This window comes from Coturnix japonica, chromosome 1 (genome assembly GCF_054131305.1).
Source record: "Coturnix japonica strain WE chromosome 1, WE-NBRP24, whole genome shotgun sequence".
In the NCBI taxonomy this organism is placed as follows: domain Eukaryota; kingdom Metazoa; phylum Chordata; class Aves; order Galliformes; family Phasianidae; genus Coturnix; species Coturnix japonica.
Genome location: NC_140663.1, coordinates 135,133,125 through 135,150,828, shown reverse-complemented (window position 1 = coordinate 135,150,828; position 17,704 = coordinate 135,133,125). Strand labels below are relative to the sequence as shown.

Below are 17,704 nucleotides of genomic sequence, written 5' to 3'. Positions count from 1 at the left end.
CTTTTCCTTTAATTTTTGATTTCTGCACTTGAAAACTAAACTAACTTTTGGAATTACTCTTACCTGCAGTGCAGTGACTATCTGCCAACTCTCATTAAGATTTATTTACTGTCATTTGCAAAAGTAAAACTAGGCCATTAATCCTCCCTTGAAGTGTGACCTACACTTAACAGCTACTGCTGTTGCCATTATCAGTGCCTTTAATCTGAAGGTGACAAAATGCATTAAAGATGCTAATAAGGTAGGATTCCCGAAACCCCTGTAAAATAATTAGGCTACTGCATTCTGTAGAACGAAGAGATTTGAGTATGCTAAGGACTGATTATTTTCTCTAATATACATATTATTTTTATACATAATAATTTATAGGGCCAGAATTGAACAAATGCTTATGTGCAGCACTGTTCACTACTATTGTAAGATATTACAGAAGCATATTAGTGTGAGAATGTTTACTTTCTCCCCTTCCAACCCCGTGCAGATTCAAATGTGTTTCAGAGTGGGGTTTTGAACTGACCAAAAATTAAATCTACTTCAAAAATTACATTTGGGTCTAACATAAAAAAGATTGCTTGTATCTAAGTAAGTAAAACTAGGTAGCATATCTGTCCTTGGAGATTTTCAAGACTAGATTGGACAATGCCCAAAGCACCCTCATCTGAATTTGTGGTTGATCCTGCTTTGAGCAGAAGATTGGGCTAAAACTTCCTGTATTGTTCTGTGAACCTACCATAAAGTTATAGAAACGTTTGAGTTGGAAGTGATCTTTCTTATAGCTCCCCCTTAGATACTGAAGGGCCACTATCAGGTCACCTCACAGCCTTCTCTTCTCCAGGCTAAACAACCCCAGCTCTCTCAGCCTGTACTTGTAGGAGAGGTGTTCCAACCCTTGGATCATTTTTGTAGCCCTCATCTGGATGCACTCCAACAGGTCCACATGTCTCCTGTACTGAGAACTCTATATCTGGACACAGTACTCAAGGTGAGTCAGTCCTAACCAACGCAGAGTAGAGGGGCAGGATCACCTCCTTTTGCTGTGCTGGCCACACTTCTTTTCATGCAGCCCAGGATGTAGTTGGCTTTCTGGGCTGTGAGGACACATTGCAGGCTCATGTCTAGCTTGCCATCCACCAGTACCCCCAAAGGTTGTACTCTATCCTTACATCCCCCAGACTGTAGTAGTGTTCACCACAATCCATGTGAAAGACTGCTTATAGATACTTGGACTTACTGAACTTCATGAGGTTCTCCTGGATCAACTGATCAAGCTTGTCTAGAGATCTTTGGACAGCATCTTGTCCCTCTGGTGAGTCAACCATTCCACACAAAATCTGTGGGGTTTTCTGTGTTATTTATTTACTACTAGAAGCTGCATGTCAATGACAAGTATATCCATGTATCATTAGCAAATTATTGTGTGTAGGAACTTAATATTCAAAGTAAGATTCATGTTGAGTGCATTCTATTAATTGTAATAAAATGCCTCAGCACTAGAACTTCTACGTTTTAAGGAACGATTGTACCTTGTCGAAATTCTCTTGCATTAAATAAGCAAATGGCTTAATTATACCTAAAAAGCTTCCTAAAAGAAACAGATAATAGTCATGGAAACTGGAACCAGGGGATGTAAAATGTAAATAGCTCAGAATCTATTCTGAGTGCCTGCAGCACACATTTTCAAATAGATTTTAAAATTATTACAAATCTGAAATGAAATTATGATTCATCTGTTGCTTACAGAATTGTGCGATATGTTTTGTTGTTGGTTGCAAGTTATGCATAACGTATTACATGGTTGTAAATGAGTTCACTTTCAGTATAAATTTATAGTTAACTTGCACCATCCAAATCTCCTAAGACTTGGGACTGCTGTCTAAATAGAATATCTTTTCTGCAGATTAATAACTTTCTTAACACAAAATGTACATCAGATTGTTTATTTAATAAAGTCCATGATGGCCTCTGTGGGTGAATGCACAAATTAAAATATCACAAATACTGCCTAACACTTTTTTTTCCCTTTAATTCCTGGAATTTTTTAGTATTAATTCTTGATTATTTTCATGTCTCTTCAAGCTTAAGACAGAGGTAGTGTGTAATTAGGGATATCTAGGGAACCACTGGAATCAGGGTTGTGCTCTCTGTCTCAGCCTAACTTGCACTGCCAGTAGGGAACCAAGAAGAAACTCTTATGATGCTGTGTGTCACCTTGGCAGACTGAAATGCTGTCCTTCGTATTTGAAAGATAATTTCACCTCCTGCCTGTGTAGGAAAGCTATCTTAAAAGTCAACTCTTTGAGGGTGAACAACTAAATCCAGGCTTTTCTGCAAGGTCCTTGCACAGTCAGGAAGACAAATTAAAAGGCAGAATACTCTATTTGAATGTGCAGTTCACAGTGCAAAAACTACAACTTGTCAGTCTTATGAGAAAATACTGCTAGTGAAAGTTGCTACAGAGATCAGTACAAAGAGACTACAAGAAAAGAAACTTGAGAAAGAATAGAGGAAAAGTTACAGAAACAAAAATATTGTACTAGGACAAACATTTGGTGCCTGCTGCAGTAACACACTGCTTGTAAGGCTTCATAGGGGTTGAATCTGCTTAGTGGTGACTGTGTATAGGCACTGTCAAGGTCTCTTCTTCAGAGAATGACTAAGAAGTTATTAAAGGAAAAATAAGTCTGACTGTAGTATAACTAAACTTTATCATCTGTCCTCGGTTATCAAAGTTAAACCAGAGAGCACAATCTGATTTTATTTCCACTAAGTACAATATATTTGGAAGAGATAAAAGAGCATAACAGAATGGAAAGCAGTTTCTTCCTTTGATTTTACTTACATGAAATATTTATAACTTGCATTCACTTTCTGTTTTCCACTCATGTTGAAAGCATACAACTTAATACTTATGTGGAAAGCATGCATCCTAATATTTGTCATCCTGTGAACGGACCACAGAAGCAATCTGAAATCTGACCTCCTGTCTTTTTATCTGGATACTTAATTGGAGCTATTGTGGCATAACACTGAAAAAGGAGAATGTTTAAAGTACTCTATTTTTTAATTTTTTTTTTTTTTTTTTTTTTTTTTGCATGCATTATGTATATTTCATGACTGCGGTAAATAAACATAGTCCGACTGGGGCTATACAGCTATGGCTAACTAGAAACTTCTTATTTCTTAAAGGGAGATTTTTGAATACTGTAGATTCCCTGCTCAGAACATGCCCCATGATAGGAGGGATGCACCACTCCAGTAATATGGTCACCCACTCAGTTTGGGTATTCTGTTTTGCTCACCAGTTATTCTATACATATATTCATACAATATCAGTATTAGTTCCCCATGAGCACGTACAAGTTTAGCCATCAGCAAACTGTCAGGATCTCATCCAATGAACTTAAAAGCTAGCAAGGTGCCTGTGCTGGGACTTCCTTCACTGACTTTCAGCACTGATAACATCAGTGATCAGAACCAGAACCATTAACAAAAGATAATTATTTTAAAAAATGGTCCTGAAATAAATAAGACCTCGAAGAGATTTCCTACATGGCAGAAGTTCCCCCCCCCCTTTTTTTTTTTTTAATCTTCCAGGAAGCTTTGGATGTATACAAGTTTATGGAGCTGGATGATATACACCCCAGGACTACTGTGTCCAGGTCTGGAGCCCCCAGCACAGGAAAGATGTGGAACTTTGGAGAGGGTCCAGAGGAGGGCAACAATTAGGATCAGAGAGCTGGAGCACATCTCCTTCAAAGACAGACTGAACGAGCTGGGCTTGTTTACCTTAGAGAAGTGACCTAATAGTTGCATTCCAATACTTAAAGGAAGCTTGTAAGCAGGAGATAAATCAACTTTTTACATGGATAGATCATGATAGATCAAGGGGGAATTATTTTAATTTGAAGGAGGGAAGACTTAGATTAGATGTCAAGATTAAATTATTAACTGAGAGAGTCGTTAGGCATTGGAACACTGCCCAGAGAAGCTGTTGGCTCTCCATACCTGGAGGCATTCAAGGCCAGGTTGGACGGAACCCTGAGGAACCCAATGTAGTGCCTGATTTAGTGAATAGCAACCCTGTCCCCAGCAGAGTGTTGGAACTAGATGATCTTTGAGGTCCCTTCCAACCCAAGGCATTCTATAATTCTGTGATAACAGGAAATTAAAACAATTAATGACAAAATTAAAAATATTACAGATTCCCTGTAATATTTTTTCTAAAACGTCTGCACCAGCCTAAAACAGCTTTTCTCCTGTTGCACACATTCTGCCATCACTACTCTTCCCCAGCTCTCGAATAGAGCTCCGGCCTCTGTGATCTTCTGTCTTCCACAGTTTACCTCTTCTGCTTTCTCTATGCATAGCAAGATGGATCATCCTGGGTATTCTTTATTAGTAATACCTTCATAAAGGTAGGGTAGCACCCAGATAACATTCTGAAATTAAATCACATAACGAGTTTTTATTTCCTATAAGTGATAATAGGATGTCCTTTGAATCTGGAACATCCTGGGAAGCCTCCTGAGTCCTAGTTGTTTGATAGATCTTCAGCAAAATTACGAAAGTGAACAACAGGTGGCAGAAAGCTCTAGTGCCCATTCTGACTTCTCTCATGTTTTCTAATTTCTACCTCAGTCCTGAGAATTAGAGAATTTAGTCCAGATAGCCATAATTAAAAAGTTCATTCATAGGTCTGCTGCAGCAGCTTTGCAAGCCATGCTTAGGGATTTTATGGTAGTACGTGAATCTTTTTTTTTTTTTCCTTTCTGTTGCAGCTAGCAGTTTCAATACAGATCAATAAATTTCAGTTGTCTGCAGAAGCATGAAATAACAAGGCTTAAAATCTATACAGCATCTTCTAGAATGTTCATTTATCTACTGTTGTTGTTTGTTTGTTTGTTTTTAATGTTTTTAAAATAAGGTAGAAAGTAAGCAAATATTAGTATCATTCTGTCAGATCAAAAATTCCTTTATTGGGTTCTTTTTGTCTTTTTAACTGATATGCTTTCAATTTAATGACACAACTGAGCTCCTGCAGAAAAACAGCATGCAACAAGGAAGAGATTCTCTGCAAGCTGTTGTGCTTTGTAGGTGCATTTCTATTCTCTATTGGGATTTAACCTGAGGTCAGACAACATATGAGCTAAGTTGATGCTTCATATACAGTACTTGGACTTTTAATATATTAAATGGAACCAATAGGAAAGATTTAGCAGGTATATAGTATGTACTTCTACAAGGAAGAAGAAAATAAGTAATAACTAAAGCTGAACATTTATCAAGTCTGTGGGAGAGCTTAATTCAAGTCCTCTCCTTTCATGGATACTGGGAGCTGGTCTTTTTATTTCCTTATAACCACTTTGAACTCTGACTTTGTGGATGTTTTTACGTAATAATCCCTCATTCATCTTTTGGAAATATTTCTATTAATTTTGAGCTCTTTCTTAAAGCTCTTTGTTTCTGGGCTTAATTCTTTTCATAAGATTTCCCTAACCTGTTCACCTGGAAACCTAGACAGATATTTTTTTTCTTTTCTATAAAATGGGAACTTTCCATATCAAGTTCTGTTTTCAGATGAATCTTTCTTCTTTGCCAGATATTCCACATGAATCAGAAAGGCAGAAGATTAAATAACTTGTAGTTATCATCACTAATATTGCCATTTCTATTTCTCCCTTGTGTACATTTGAAACTTACTGTAAAATTATCATGTGTCTAAGAAATTTTTTCTATATAGAATATTGGATCAGATCCTCATCAATTTCAGGTTCTGGTTAGTGCCCTTTAAATTCACAGGAATCACTTCTGTTTAATGTTTCTTGTACAACAAGAACAACTTGGAAACTCAGAAGAAATGAACAGTACTGGTGAAACTTCCTATGTTAGTTGACATAATTGGCATCAGCAAGTCACACATTCTTTCTGATTTCAAGAGGGGTGAGAGGTTACATGATGTATTTTCCTATCTGCATCTGAAATCTATATGTTGCATATTTTCAATGGTTGTGCCTATTAATATTTAGCATTATTTTGCAGTTTCAGTAATATTGGTTTCAATTTTTACTAACCCACACTTAACCGAATAACTGATCTGTTTCCTAATGGTCTCCCATCTTTGTTCAAAAAATATACACTGTGATGTGTTGTTTCTGCATATGCTAATTTGTTATTTCTGTGGTGCTTTGATTTACCATTCTGAGTGCATCACCATTTGTTTAGAAAACAACTTCTGACTCTCATTGCTAAAAACAGGTTGCAATACATGGGTATATGGGTGGTGACCATTAAATTTATGTCTGAGAAACTTAGCTGTTAATATATTTTCTGTCAAGCTTTAAGATCAAAGAGGAAATTACAACACAATTTTTTTAACACACTCCAGAACACTTTATTAAACAGCACGTAAATTGAGGTCTGGTGGAAGGACAGCAGTACTTTAGAGGCTTAGCAACTTGATACTCCAGTTTACTGCTGGGATAAGAGCCTCTCATCCAAGGCTGCTTGCAGCTGATGAAACAATCAACAACTGCAGCTTATTAAGACAACAATAACAATAACAGTTAAAAAATAATAATAAATAAAATAATAAAAAAAAAAACAGTAAAGGAAAGAAAGAATCTGAGATATAGGTAAAACCAACGATTTTGTTTATCTCAAGCAAAAAGAAAAGGAAAAGGGACCCCTGGGATAACTGAGGGAAGAAACTCTGATGCTAATTGACATGATTTAGAAAGATGGCTCTGTTATTGCCAGCAGTCTAATTTAGTCATTAACTCCCCAACGCTGAAGCAATCAAACCAGTTGTTATAATTTTAGTAGATGGTTAACAAGGTATGCCTTAGAGTACTGATGTATATGCTAGAAGGTAGGCTAAAAGAATATAAAAAGAACTTTCTAACAGCTGTATTTTGTATATCTGGTTATGAAACATCAGTCCCTAATGTTATTTGTCTGCTGAATGAGCGTTATTATATTTAGGGTAAATATGAAGAAGTAATTTCTCATGAATCCACAGGGGAAAAAAAAAGAAAAAAAAAAAAAAGCAAAACCAAACATCTTAATTTCACCTCTTGTCAAATTAAAATACTTAATTTTTACATAAAAATAAATATTTGTTAGAGAGAAAAGGTTTTGTTTTAATTTTCTTCCTTGCAATGTATGCTTGCACCTAGACCTGTATTAGAGTCCCTGTATTAGGGAACTCTGATGATTTTTTTCTTCCTATAATGTTTCCTTTGCAGAAAATGCCCCTATATTTAAGAACTCTAACATCCACCTGGAAGTTGTCAAGTCTGTAAGAATTAAAAAGTAACTTTACTGGAATTATTGGCAAATGTAACTGTTTATCTTAGCACAAAGGTTTAGATCAATACAGTCCTGAAACCTGAAAGTGTCCTATCAGTTTCATGCTTTTTTTTTCCCCCATAGAATAACACCCTTTTGTGACATTACTATGCATTATCCCTGAGTGGTATAAATGAGCATTAGAAAATGATGCTGTCAGGGATGGATTTAGAGAATTGACTGGCATAAGGCTTCAAATCTCTGACCTCTTCTTTGAGTTACCTCTCACAAGTGCTACAATCCACTGGGAGAAAGATGGAAGTGATAGCCTTTGTGGAGCAGAGCAGATGAGTGCTCTTGTAGATGGAAGGGCTTTTGAAAAGTTGAATTGCATACAGGTCAGTACAATCACAATTTACTGCTGTCTACTGCTAGGGCAATTTGCACAGGGTGGATTTTTATAAAGCTTGTTAAAACAAGTGCAAAAGACTCATTGTCAGATGGGAAAATAAAAGATAAGAGTAGCAACAAGCCATTCACTCTCTGATTATTATTATTTTTTTCATTCTTTGTCATTCACTCTCTGATTTATTTTTTTTTCCTAATAATATCATAAAGTATAAACGAGTCATATTTTTCAGCATGCAGAATGGGCAAATGTCTTACTTTCCTTCCTCTCATACAAATACAACCAGAGAAGACCTTTACATTGGGACAGTTCTAGCTTCACAGCAAGGAGGACCCCAATAAAGCAGAAGACATACTCAAGTGGCAGTTCTCTCTGCTTGATTAAAAATTTTGCCCATATTCTTTACTGTTGTCTCCAAGGAGAGAAAGAGAAGAAAAAAGGGCTGGAGAAGAGTTCTACAGTCATCTCTGCTCACAAGCACTGTCATGAGTCACAGCTGATTTTCTGTGAGGTTCCCATTTCTCTAAGTGTAATAAGATGCATGATGTGGCTGGTCAATTTGGCACAAGTTAAAAACAGCCTTAATTCACACCTAGATGTCAGTAAAGTACTTTGATGAAGAATTCATTGTCACCCCTTTGCTTCATACACACTTCCATGTCAGATGTCATTCTGTCAGACAGCCTCTCATGAATCTATCACAAAGAAACGGCATGGAATGGGATACTGATGGGAAGGTTCAGTCTCTACTACCATTACAACATCTGTCTCTGACTAATAAAATAAAAATGTTAGCCACTGGGCTAACATAGCAAAATAGGAGACATTACTATTGGACTGGCCCTAATAGATGGACTGTGAGGTCCTTTCCAACCCCACCCATTCTATTATTCATTCTATGAATATTGTTACTTTAATGAAATGCAATGTACGTGAGTTCTATTATTGTCATATAGAGTTATATGACTGCATGAAAATATGACCTTCTATAAATACGTGTCTGAATTATCTTGCTGATGTTTGTATGATATTAGGTGATTACAAAGGCAAAAGGAGTGCTTTAAGGTTTCATTTTTTCATAAAAGTGCTCAAATGGGAAAAAATAAATAAAAAAATAATAGGGCTCATGCTTATGTCATCCTTAACTGAGAAAAGGCTGTAGAAAGAAAGCCATATCCTAGACAGTAATTTGAAGGAGATTTTTTCCATGAAGTAGGATTTAAGAAAACAGTTTTTCTTCTTGCTTCCTTCCTTTTTTTTTTTTTTTTTTTTTCCTTCAGTAATGGGGTGTACATTAGTACTATCAAGAAGTTATCAATTTTTAGCCTAATGTAGTCATCAAAGTCTATAGTAATTCACTTTTTGGCAGAGTATTCAGAGGTTCTACACTGTGTGTCTTTAAGCAATGATTAACCTAACTAACCATTAGCATTTTAAGGTGCATGCTTCTTAAGTGCAACAACTGCAAAACACACGGCAAGATGACTGCCAGTGGTAAAGCAGTAAGCAAACAAATAGAGCAAGAGACTTGTTTTAATGTACTACATTACAAGATGAAGAAGATAAGCTTGAGTGCAAGTAGATAAACAATCCAATACTCCAGTGGGATGTTGTGCATCAGAGACAGAATACAGTGCAGACCCTTTGAGATGAGAGTAGCCTGATCATATTTCTCAGCTCTCAGCAGAAAACGAAGAGCGGGGTAATTAAACATGCAGACTGTCATGCTGAATTTGGGAAACTGGGTTGAATGTCAGCAAGAAATGGATAAGGTAGAAGTAGGAAAGGAGGGAGAGAATGACACAGAAGTTCTCCAGCCCAAGTGCAATAGAAAAAAGTCTGACCCTGTGGTAACATTTGTCTGAGAAGTGAATTTGTTAAGATAAAATGTTGTCTTTCATACATATTAAGTGCTGTAAATAGTCACAGACCAGCTGCTCTAGTGTACCACATATACAGCCAAACTTTTTAATCATTAAAATTTTCAAACATTTTATCTAAACAATGAATACCATATCATAAATGATACAATTTATGAGATAGGTTAGAAAAATAAAAATTAAAAAAATATATATATAACCAGCAACACCACTTTCAGACCTCTGAATTTTTAGCTGCAATTTGTAGATTACAGAATATTTCAATGGCTTGATGAAGTGCAGGACAAAATGACCAAAGAAAGTAATGAGACTTCTTCACATTTTCCTTGTCATTTCTAATTTCAGAGGAAATCTGTGACCATTAGCTGTTAAAGTGACCTGCATACATTTTGTAATATCATCATATGCATAGGACCTGATACTTATTGCCGGTAAGACACTGAAGATCATTCTCACATAAAAGGTTAATCATGTGCATAAGTGTTTGCAGGAAAAAGCTATTAAAATGTGCACCATATGCTCCCAAGTAGCAAGGCAAACCTTGAAAAAAAATGAGACAGAAAAAATCCATTCTTTAGACGGTGACACTTATCTGGCTGTTTCTCAGTCTTCAGCTCACACATCCGTAGTCTGGAGTAATAGTAAACAAAGGGAGAGATATCAGCATTACAATTATTTGGAATACTTGATATCAAAGCTTATAAAGTGACTAAGAATTAATCAGAACCAATGTCTCACTGCTAATGCAGGCACTGGCTCTTCAAGGTTGAATACTCTTTAATCTCATTGGTTTCAGAAACTATATACTGAAATATTTGTTTAGGTGTGGAAAAAAACATTATGACAATTGTCCTAATAAGCTATAACATTCCTAATTGAGAAAACCATCAGATACTGTCTCAGTCCATGTTACAGTACAAGAAGTAACATAATCTATCCTTGCCTGCAACTAGTGGTTTCATCACATTCAGTTCCCACACAAAATATTTTTAAGATCCTAAATCCAAAAGGTATTTTTCATCTACTACGTTGAAAATCGATAGAAATAGAAATTCAAATCCATATGTGGGAACATGAGCTGATAAAACTAGGGACAGATTTGTCTATAGTAAGTATGGCAGTATTTAATGTATCTAATTATATCAGAAGTGGAGGTTGCATCCTACAACCAAAATTTCTAAGTTCTCATCTGAGTAATATTCCAGTAGCAGAACACAGTAACATGTGTCAGGCTAAAATGTCTGATATCTTAACTACCATAAAAGGTCATAGAATCAAAGAATTGACTGGGTTGAAAAGGACTGTTTAGTTTCAACCTCATTGCTATGTGCAGTCACCAGCCACCAGACCAGGCTGCCTAGAGCCACAGCCAGCCTGGCCCTAAATGCCTTCAGGGATGAGACATTCACAGCCTCCTTGGGCAACTTCCTCCTAATATCTAATCTAAATCTTCCCTGTCAAAGTTTAAATCCATTCCCCCTTATGTCTCTCTCAGTTCACTGTATGCAAAACACTCCAACATTTAACTATATTGTGGACACACTTGTGTCCTGGTTTTATAGGTTTGACTGATTTAGTATCCAAGCTTATGAAATATTTTTTTTCCAAATTCAGTTACAACTTTCTCTCTTTCCATCCATATTCATCCAAGGAAGCTGAGAACATTCATTAACATAGCTAATGAAGTACTAAGGTAATACTGCCAAACTCTCAAAGCACTTTCTGCAAATCTGCGTTTTTTTAGATGAGGTTTGCTAGACCCATCTACTTTCCCTTTGGATGCACTGCCTGAGTCACCACCTATGCAAGAGCATAAATCTGACTTTGCACTCCAGGTAGAAATTAGGCTGTCTAAGGCTATGTTCTGCAGATTTTTGTAAAACATTTACAGCCCTCATCATACTAATATACTGCAGGACAATGAACAACTTTAGAGGCAACATACTTGATATGCAAAGAGCAGAGGTACCCAGTATGAAAGAAGATCCTGTAATACATTCTGGTAGCAGGCATGGGCTCAGAGTTCAATCTTCTGACACAGCTGTGCTCATACAGTTAAATAGTTATACACACTCCAGATTCAAATACCAAGACCAAAGCCTGTACAAAAAGCTGCCACCATGGAAACAACCTTTTTTCTTATTATTAAACATGACAAACAAACAAACAAACAAACTGAAACTAAGTGGTCTGAAAATGCATGATATTCAACAGACACTACAATTATAATGGCCTCAAGAGTTTCTTGAATAAAATGTCTTTCTGCTTCACAATTTTCAGACACTAAAAATAATAATTATTACTGTCCTTTTGGAGGAAAGATATAAGGTTAGTTGAGATGAGATGGAACTTTCACTGCTACAGTGTGGTCTTGTTTCCTGGAAGAAAAAATATATCAAACAATGCAGATATGAGAAAAACAGAGAGCCAAAATACAGATCAGTGATGAGGGCTAACTCATACAGTATGGCTTTCAAAAAAAAACAAAAAAAAAACAACAGCTACCTCTAGACTCAGTACTTAGTAAACTTATTAAATTAAATCTGTGGCTCACTACATGTTTTATTACTCTAGTAAACAGGAGGGGAAAAAACAAAAAAACAGTAATGTAAAAAATCAGGAATATCTAATTTCACTTTCTAGTAGAACCACTGAACCACTGAAATACATGTTTCAATTTGTGTCCACTAGTGTATATGAGTGCATAATTAATTTGCTCTTTTCACTTGGAAGGGATCTTCTCTTTCTCTGACAGTTTTGATCAGAACAAATCATCAGACATCTTAACCACCTCCTGCTGTGAATGATTAACACTTAAAATTATAATAAAGTGAAAAAATAATTCTGCATATGTTTTTTATAGCTGTAGCTAAACACACCATCCCCAGCTTATGTCTTCTGTCATATTATGGCGGTATTTTTACAATTATTTGTCCAGAAATTTCAGCAATCGTAGCAAACATAATGCATAATATACTTTTCATTGTCAACTTCAAAGGCTTTGCAAAAGCCTCATAGACTTTAATTGGCTGTTGTTGTTATAAATAAAGAGAAAATGAATCTCAACCTTATTAATAATTATATTACTTCTTTGAAACAATTGTATTGTGCATGACTGGAGTAAAACAATACTTTTTCTACTCATTTCAATATATATACCTAACTAATATAATGTTCCTTTCTTTTCCTTGTCTTGCCTTATCTTCCCTTGTCTCCCCTGTTGCTTTGTCTCTTGCCTTCTTGCCTTGACTCTTAACTGTCTTTGCCTTGCCCTCGCCATGTTTTACCTTTGGATAGTATCTTGATGTTTACCTTCCATCATGGATACCAGAAGGTGGTCTCAGACTGAAGCAATATATAAAAAGTCATATTTAAAAATATTGTTTATCTACACCAAGGTATAAAAATGAAAAGACAAATGTTCCACAACATGCGTTTTTAATAAAATTGAATATTATGTGCATTATGTTCCAGTAGCTTATAAATTATAATTTAAAATCTTAATTATAAATTTATAAAGATATAATTATTCTCATTTGGGGATTCATACAGTAAGATTTATGTTGTTTGCTTCGCTTTAGCGTTTAGACCAATATTACCATCTTTAAATTCAATGAAATGTTATTGGTCATTATAAATTAAGCACATTTTGGCAATGAGAGAAAATAAGGCAAAGAAATGTGTATTTACTGGAATCAGACCTCCAACTTAATCTATCTATATTATTTAATTCACAAAAGTATTAAGCATTACAATTGTGATGAATATTAAAATCTTCCCTAAAATAAGATCATATTGCTAATGGTGGCATCAATTTTTTTTTTTTTTATCTAACATTCGTAATTTCTAATGTCCAAAACATTTAATTGAATTCAGCTCAGCTACCCATACACACAAATTCCACACTGACTGAAGTGGTTGCTGGATGACACTATTGCTTGGATAGCATTACATATCCAAATATTTGTCATTTTGTTGCCAGTTTGTTTTTCCCCAGTTCCTCCCAAGATGCACTCCTGACATACTGGAATTGTTTGCAGTACTTTTACTATTATTTTGTGTCTTTTACATAAAGAGTTATTTAGATAAGTGTAAGTTATTTGTGCTGTTTAAAATTGAATTTCACCATACAATATGCATTTGTATGAAATAAAATTGTAGTGTGTAATGTCAAAACAGCAAACACGAGAGTAGCCATAACATCAGGATTGATGTTTGCTTTTGTAGAGAAATAACAGTAATTCTGTTTTCTAACTTTTATTTGAATCACTGCTGAGACTATCAATAGGGAGTTTGTCTAATTATTCTCTGAAATGACTTGAGGCTTGAGTTTCTATTATATAGTTGATACCAATTCACCATGCCAGCATCGTAAAATAGAGGCACTACTTCCAGTAATTACTTCTAATCAGTTGTTTGTTCTCTAAACCACATACATCTGCTTCTTACAATAAAGCATTCCAGTTGCTGAAAGACAGAACTGTTAGCTTTTTACTTGCTTACCTGACCTCATCATTTTGATACTGAAAATATTCACAAATCAATAGATTCCTTGTTTACAGTCTCTCCTTCAAAGCTTGAATTTAAATCTTCTTATGTGATTCAGACCTTTTGTAAATTGTCAAACATTGTGTTAAACGTAAAGAATTAACCAATGTTCATTTACATTGTAGTCATCTCCTATTCTATTGAATATATATATATGGATTAAAAAGCTCAATCGGGCACTCTTTGAGATAGTCAAACCTAACAGGTCATAAATTTCACGTTAAACAAACCACACATCAGTCACAAAGCCTGTAGCTGTGCAAGATCTTTGGGTTTTGTTTGTTTGTTCATCTGTTTTTAAGGAGACTGGCCACTATTATAAAAAATTCGCATCTTGAAACTTCCTTCTAGCAATGGCCTCTCCAGAATAAGTTCCTCTGTAGAAACTGAATTTTCTTCATCAAGTTAATAATCAGTGAATGTCCTGACTTGCAGTGCTGAAGAGTCTGTAAACGAGAGGTTTCTTCCTTCCAAATCTTGATGTGAAATTGAAGCCAATAGTTTTGAAAAAGAACTTCATTTGATTTTATCTCTCTTCTCAGGACAATTACTTCCAATCACATCAAGAACACTGACAATTGCTAGTCAGATACATATCAGTAGTGACATAATGTTTGGAGTAACGTTACAGCACAACTGAATAACATACCTAGTCTGCTACTAAAGACTGTGAAACAATTACCATACTGATTCAACAAATTGTCATACATTAACTTGTAACTGGTCCTGATGTTAGAGGTGGAATTGGTCCAGGAGTGCTTTGTGCATATAAGAAGTAGCAAAGTACTCCCTGATAATGTTTTCTTTGTTTTTAGGGAAATCCAAGTAACTGGGACAGAAGTTCATTACTGTTTTGTACCACTATAAGAAAGCTTTTGCTGGCAAAGCTTTCCCAGTTCCATAATGGAACTTCTGATCAAACACAGAAACAGTGAAAGAGATTCTGGACATTATGGTGTCCAGAATGAAAATGCTATGATGAACAGGTTATACACTATTTTCAATACATATTATTCAGATTTCCATTTAGCTCCTTTTTCTTTCAGCTGTTGCACTTCATATGTCTAATTAAATATTAATTGATGAATTTCTCAAATCTCTAGTCTCCCAAGTAACTCACCTGCTTACTGAACTTACAGTTACTTCTATCCAAAGTAGAAGTTCTTCAAAAAAGTGTGGGTATTTTAAAGAGATGTAAATTCAGTAACGTAGCAAATTTATGAGTTAATGCTGCAGCAAAAAGTGATATCAAGCAGTCATAACCAAAATAAACTTCAGAGAGTGCTGGAGACTGGATAGAAGTTTTCAGACATTAACACAGTGGTTGGACTAGGATGAAAAATTAACTTTTATGGCACCTAAGATGCAAAAGAACTAAACTCAACTGAATGCTGTTGTCTTGCACACTATTCAAAACTTTGTCTAATTGGTGAGGATCTCAAGGCAATGCCCTGCTGTCCTTTAGTGATTACTCCTCTGCTGGAGATTCCTGGAGTATATTATGCCTCCAACTTTTTCTTTCTTCCTTTTGTGACATTTTTGTGTGTGTGTCTGTTTTTGTTGCCATTTAGCCACCCACTGATCAATATTTTTACTCTGTTTTCATGCAACCAGGTACAAGAGAGCTTGAATTTCTGGAAACTACAGCTTGAGGTAATCCACTAAGTGGGTTAAGCAGAATGACTGTGGGATCTTGGCTGAGCTGCTTCCCAAAATAATGACTACAGATTTGATGTCATAATAACAGCTGTCAGCAAACAGAGTGTAAAAGAGTTTTTGAAGTCACAATTACTTGGTAACCTCTGTTTCCATTGTGTACCAGAGGCATGTTTGATGTGCCTTCTGTTGCCCTCCTGCCTAGCATCACCACTGCTCTGGGCACTGTACATGCCTGCTGCTGCTTGCAAGATGATTCATGCAGTTCAGCACAGCTTGTACTTCTGCTGTGGAAAATGAATAAAAGTGACACCAGCATGCTGGCTACATAAGATGTACTTACGCCGATGCCTTTTCAGTTCAGCAGGAAACTGTTTTCCTTTGCATTTGGGATTGGTGTTGGCAGCAGGTTGGAAGTGACCGCTCCTTGATAGCTTTTGACTGTAATTGGCCTTTGCTATCCTGACATAGTTGATCTCAGTGGGAATAATTAATCTTTCACCCACTCAGGATATTGACTGGCTAGTGTGAGCTTAGAGAGATCAGCTAGAATTGTTCTGAGTCACCAGTAAATTGGCATGGGGAGAGATGGGATGAGAAGGTATAGAGATCTTCTATGAGTATGAATGTAAGATCATGAAGTGAAAGAAAACAGTACATGCCTTTGCTTTTCTTACAGAGTAGCTGAAAAAAATGTTTCCAAAATAGTGCTCTAAAATGTTGGATTGATTGAAATCTGCTGGATATGAAGAAAAATATTCTTTGGTCTGTTTAGAAAGCAGATATCTAATACTGAAAGGACATACATGATTCTCCTGCTTTAATTTTTTAAGGTGATTGCTTAAAAATAGCATCCATGTGAGATGATTAAATATGTATATATATATTGAAAATATATATTATTGCTTCAGTAATGTATTTTCTTTCTGCTGTTTTACTTTGCATTTGAATTCCATCATGTTATATAAATCAAGAAATCCAGTATTCTGAGAATACCCAAAAGGCATGAAGATATACATTTTGACAGTGCAGTGAGTAAAATTTATTCGGTGAATTCTTCACAAAAAGCAAGTACAGGAGGAAAAGGCTCTCAAGTGCTCTTTCTTGTGCTCCACAAGTTTCAGCCTGGTGGAGGAAAGCCATTGAAAATGGGAGAATTGCTGTTTTGGGTCCTTTAACAGCTCCTTGTTTACAGTAAGCAGACAAAGACAAAGAAGAGAAATTAGGTTTTTCTCCTTTGTTTTCCATTTTTCTTTTGCTTTATCTCAAGGATGAAGCTACCTATCCCTTCCAGTGTTCTCCCAGTGAATGGTGAATGGTAGGTAGAAAAAAAAAAAGGTAGTTTTGTTGTGCATACAGGAATTTAGACAGAAATTCAGTTAAACATTTTCCAAGCCGACCTTGTTATTGATGGTGGGATTTTCCACACAGAGAATTTCAGGTCACGCATTAAAATAAAAATAAAATAAGATAAAGTATAATTCATCATAAACATACATGACAGAATAGTAACTGATTTAGTCTTCTTTGTTTATTATACATACACTATTCTGTTTGACTTAGAAGCCAGGGTTGGTCCTAAACTGGAAACTTTCAGTTTTCTATTTCAAGTTTCAGAATTTCTTTTACTGTTTTAGACTGAAAAGTTGTTTGTTTGTTTGTTTTATTTTAGATGAGATCTTGCTTTCAACATGAATACCTTTATTTTTTATTATAAATTAATATAACATTAATTCCCAATTGCCTTTACATTTTTGTTAGCAAAACCACAAACAAAATGTTGCTTTCCATGCAACAGTCACAAAAGATCTAGTGAATCATGCAGAAATGGCATAGCATTATTTTTGCTCTTTCATAAGTTTCATTCTGAAATGTGTTTATGTTTGTATTAGTAGGCAAGGAGTTTGGACAGCTTAAGTGCTTG

General features: G+C 35.6%; 1 protein-coding gene across 4 annotated transcripts in view; it reads left to right on the top strand.

The window, feature by feature from the left end:
* The window catches only part of GPC6 (glypican 6), a 720,043-nt gene that overhangs the window by 308,746 nt on the left and 393,593 nt on the right, over window positions 1-17,704 (top strand). Inside the window, exon 1 of one of the 4 annotated variants that reach the window (XM_085536015.1) lies at window positions 15,738-15,777. The exons of 2 other annotated variants lie outside the window; for them this stretch is intronic. The gene's annotated coding sequence lies outside the window, so the exon portion shown is untranslated. Of the gene's footprint in view, window positions 1-15,737; window positions 15,778-17,704 lie in introns of those variants that run through there. One more of the 4 variants, XM_085536014.1, reaches the window with a different exon arrangement.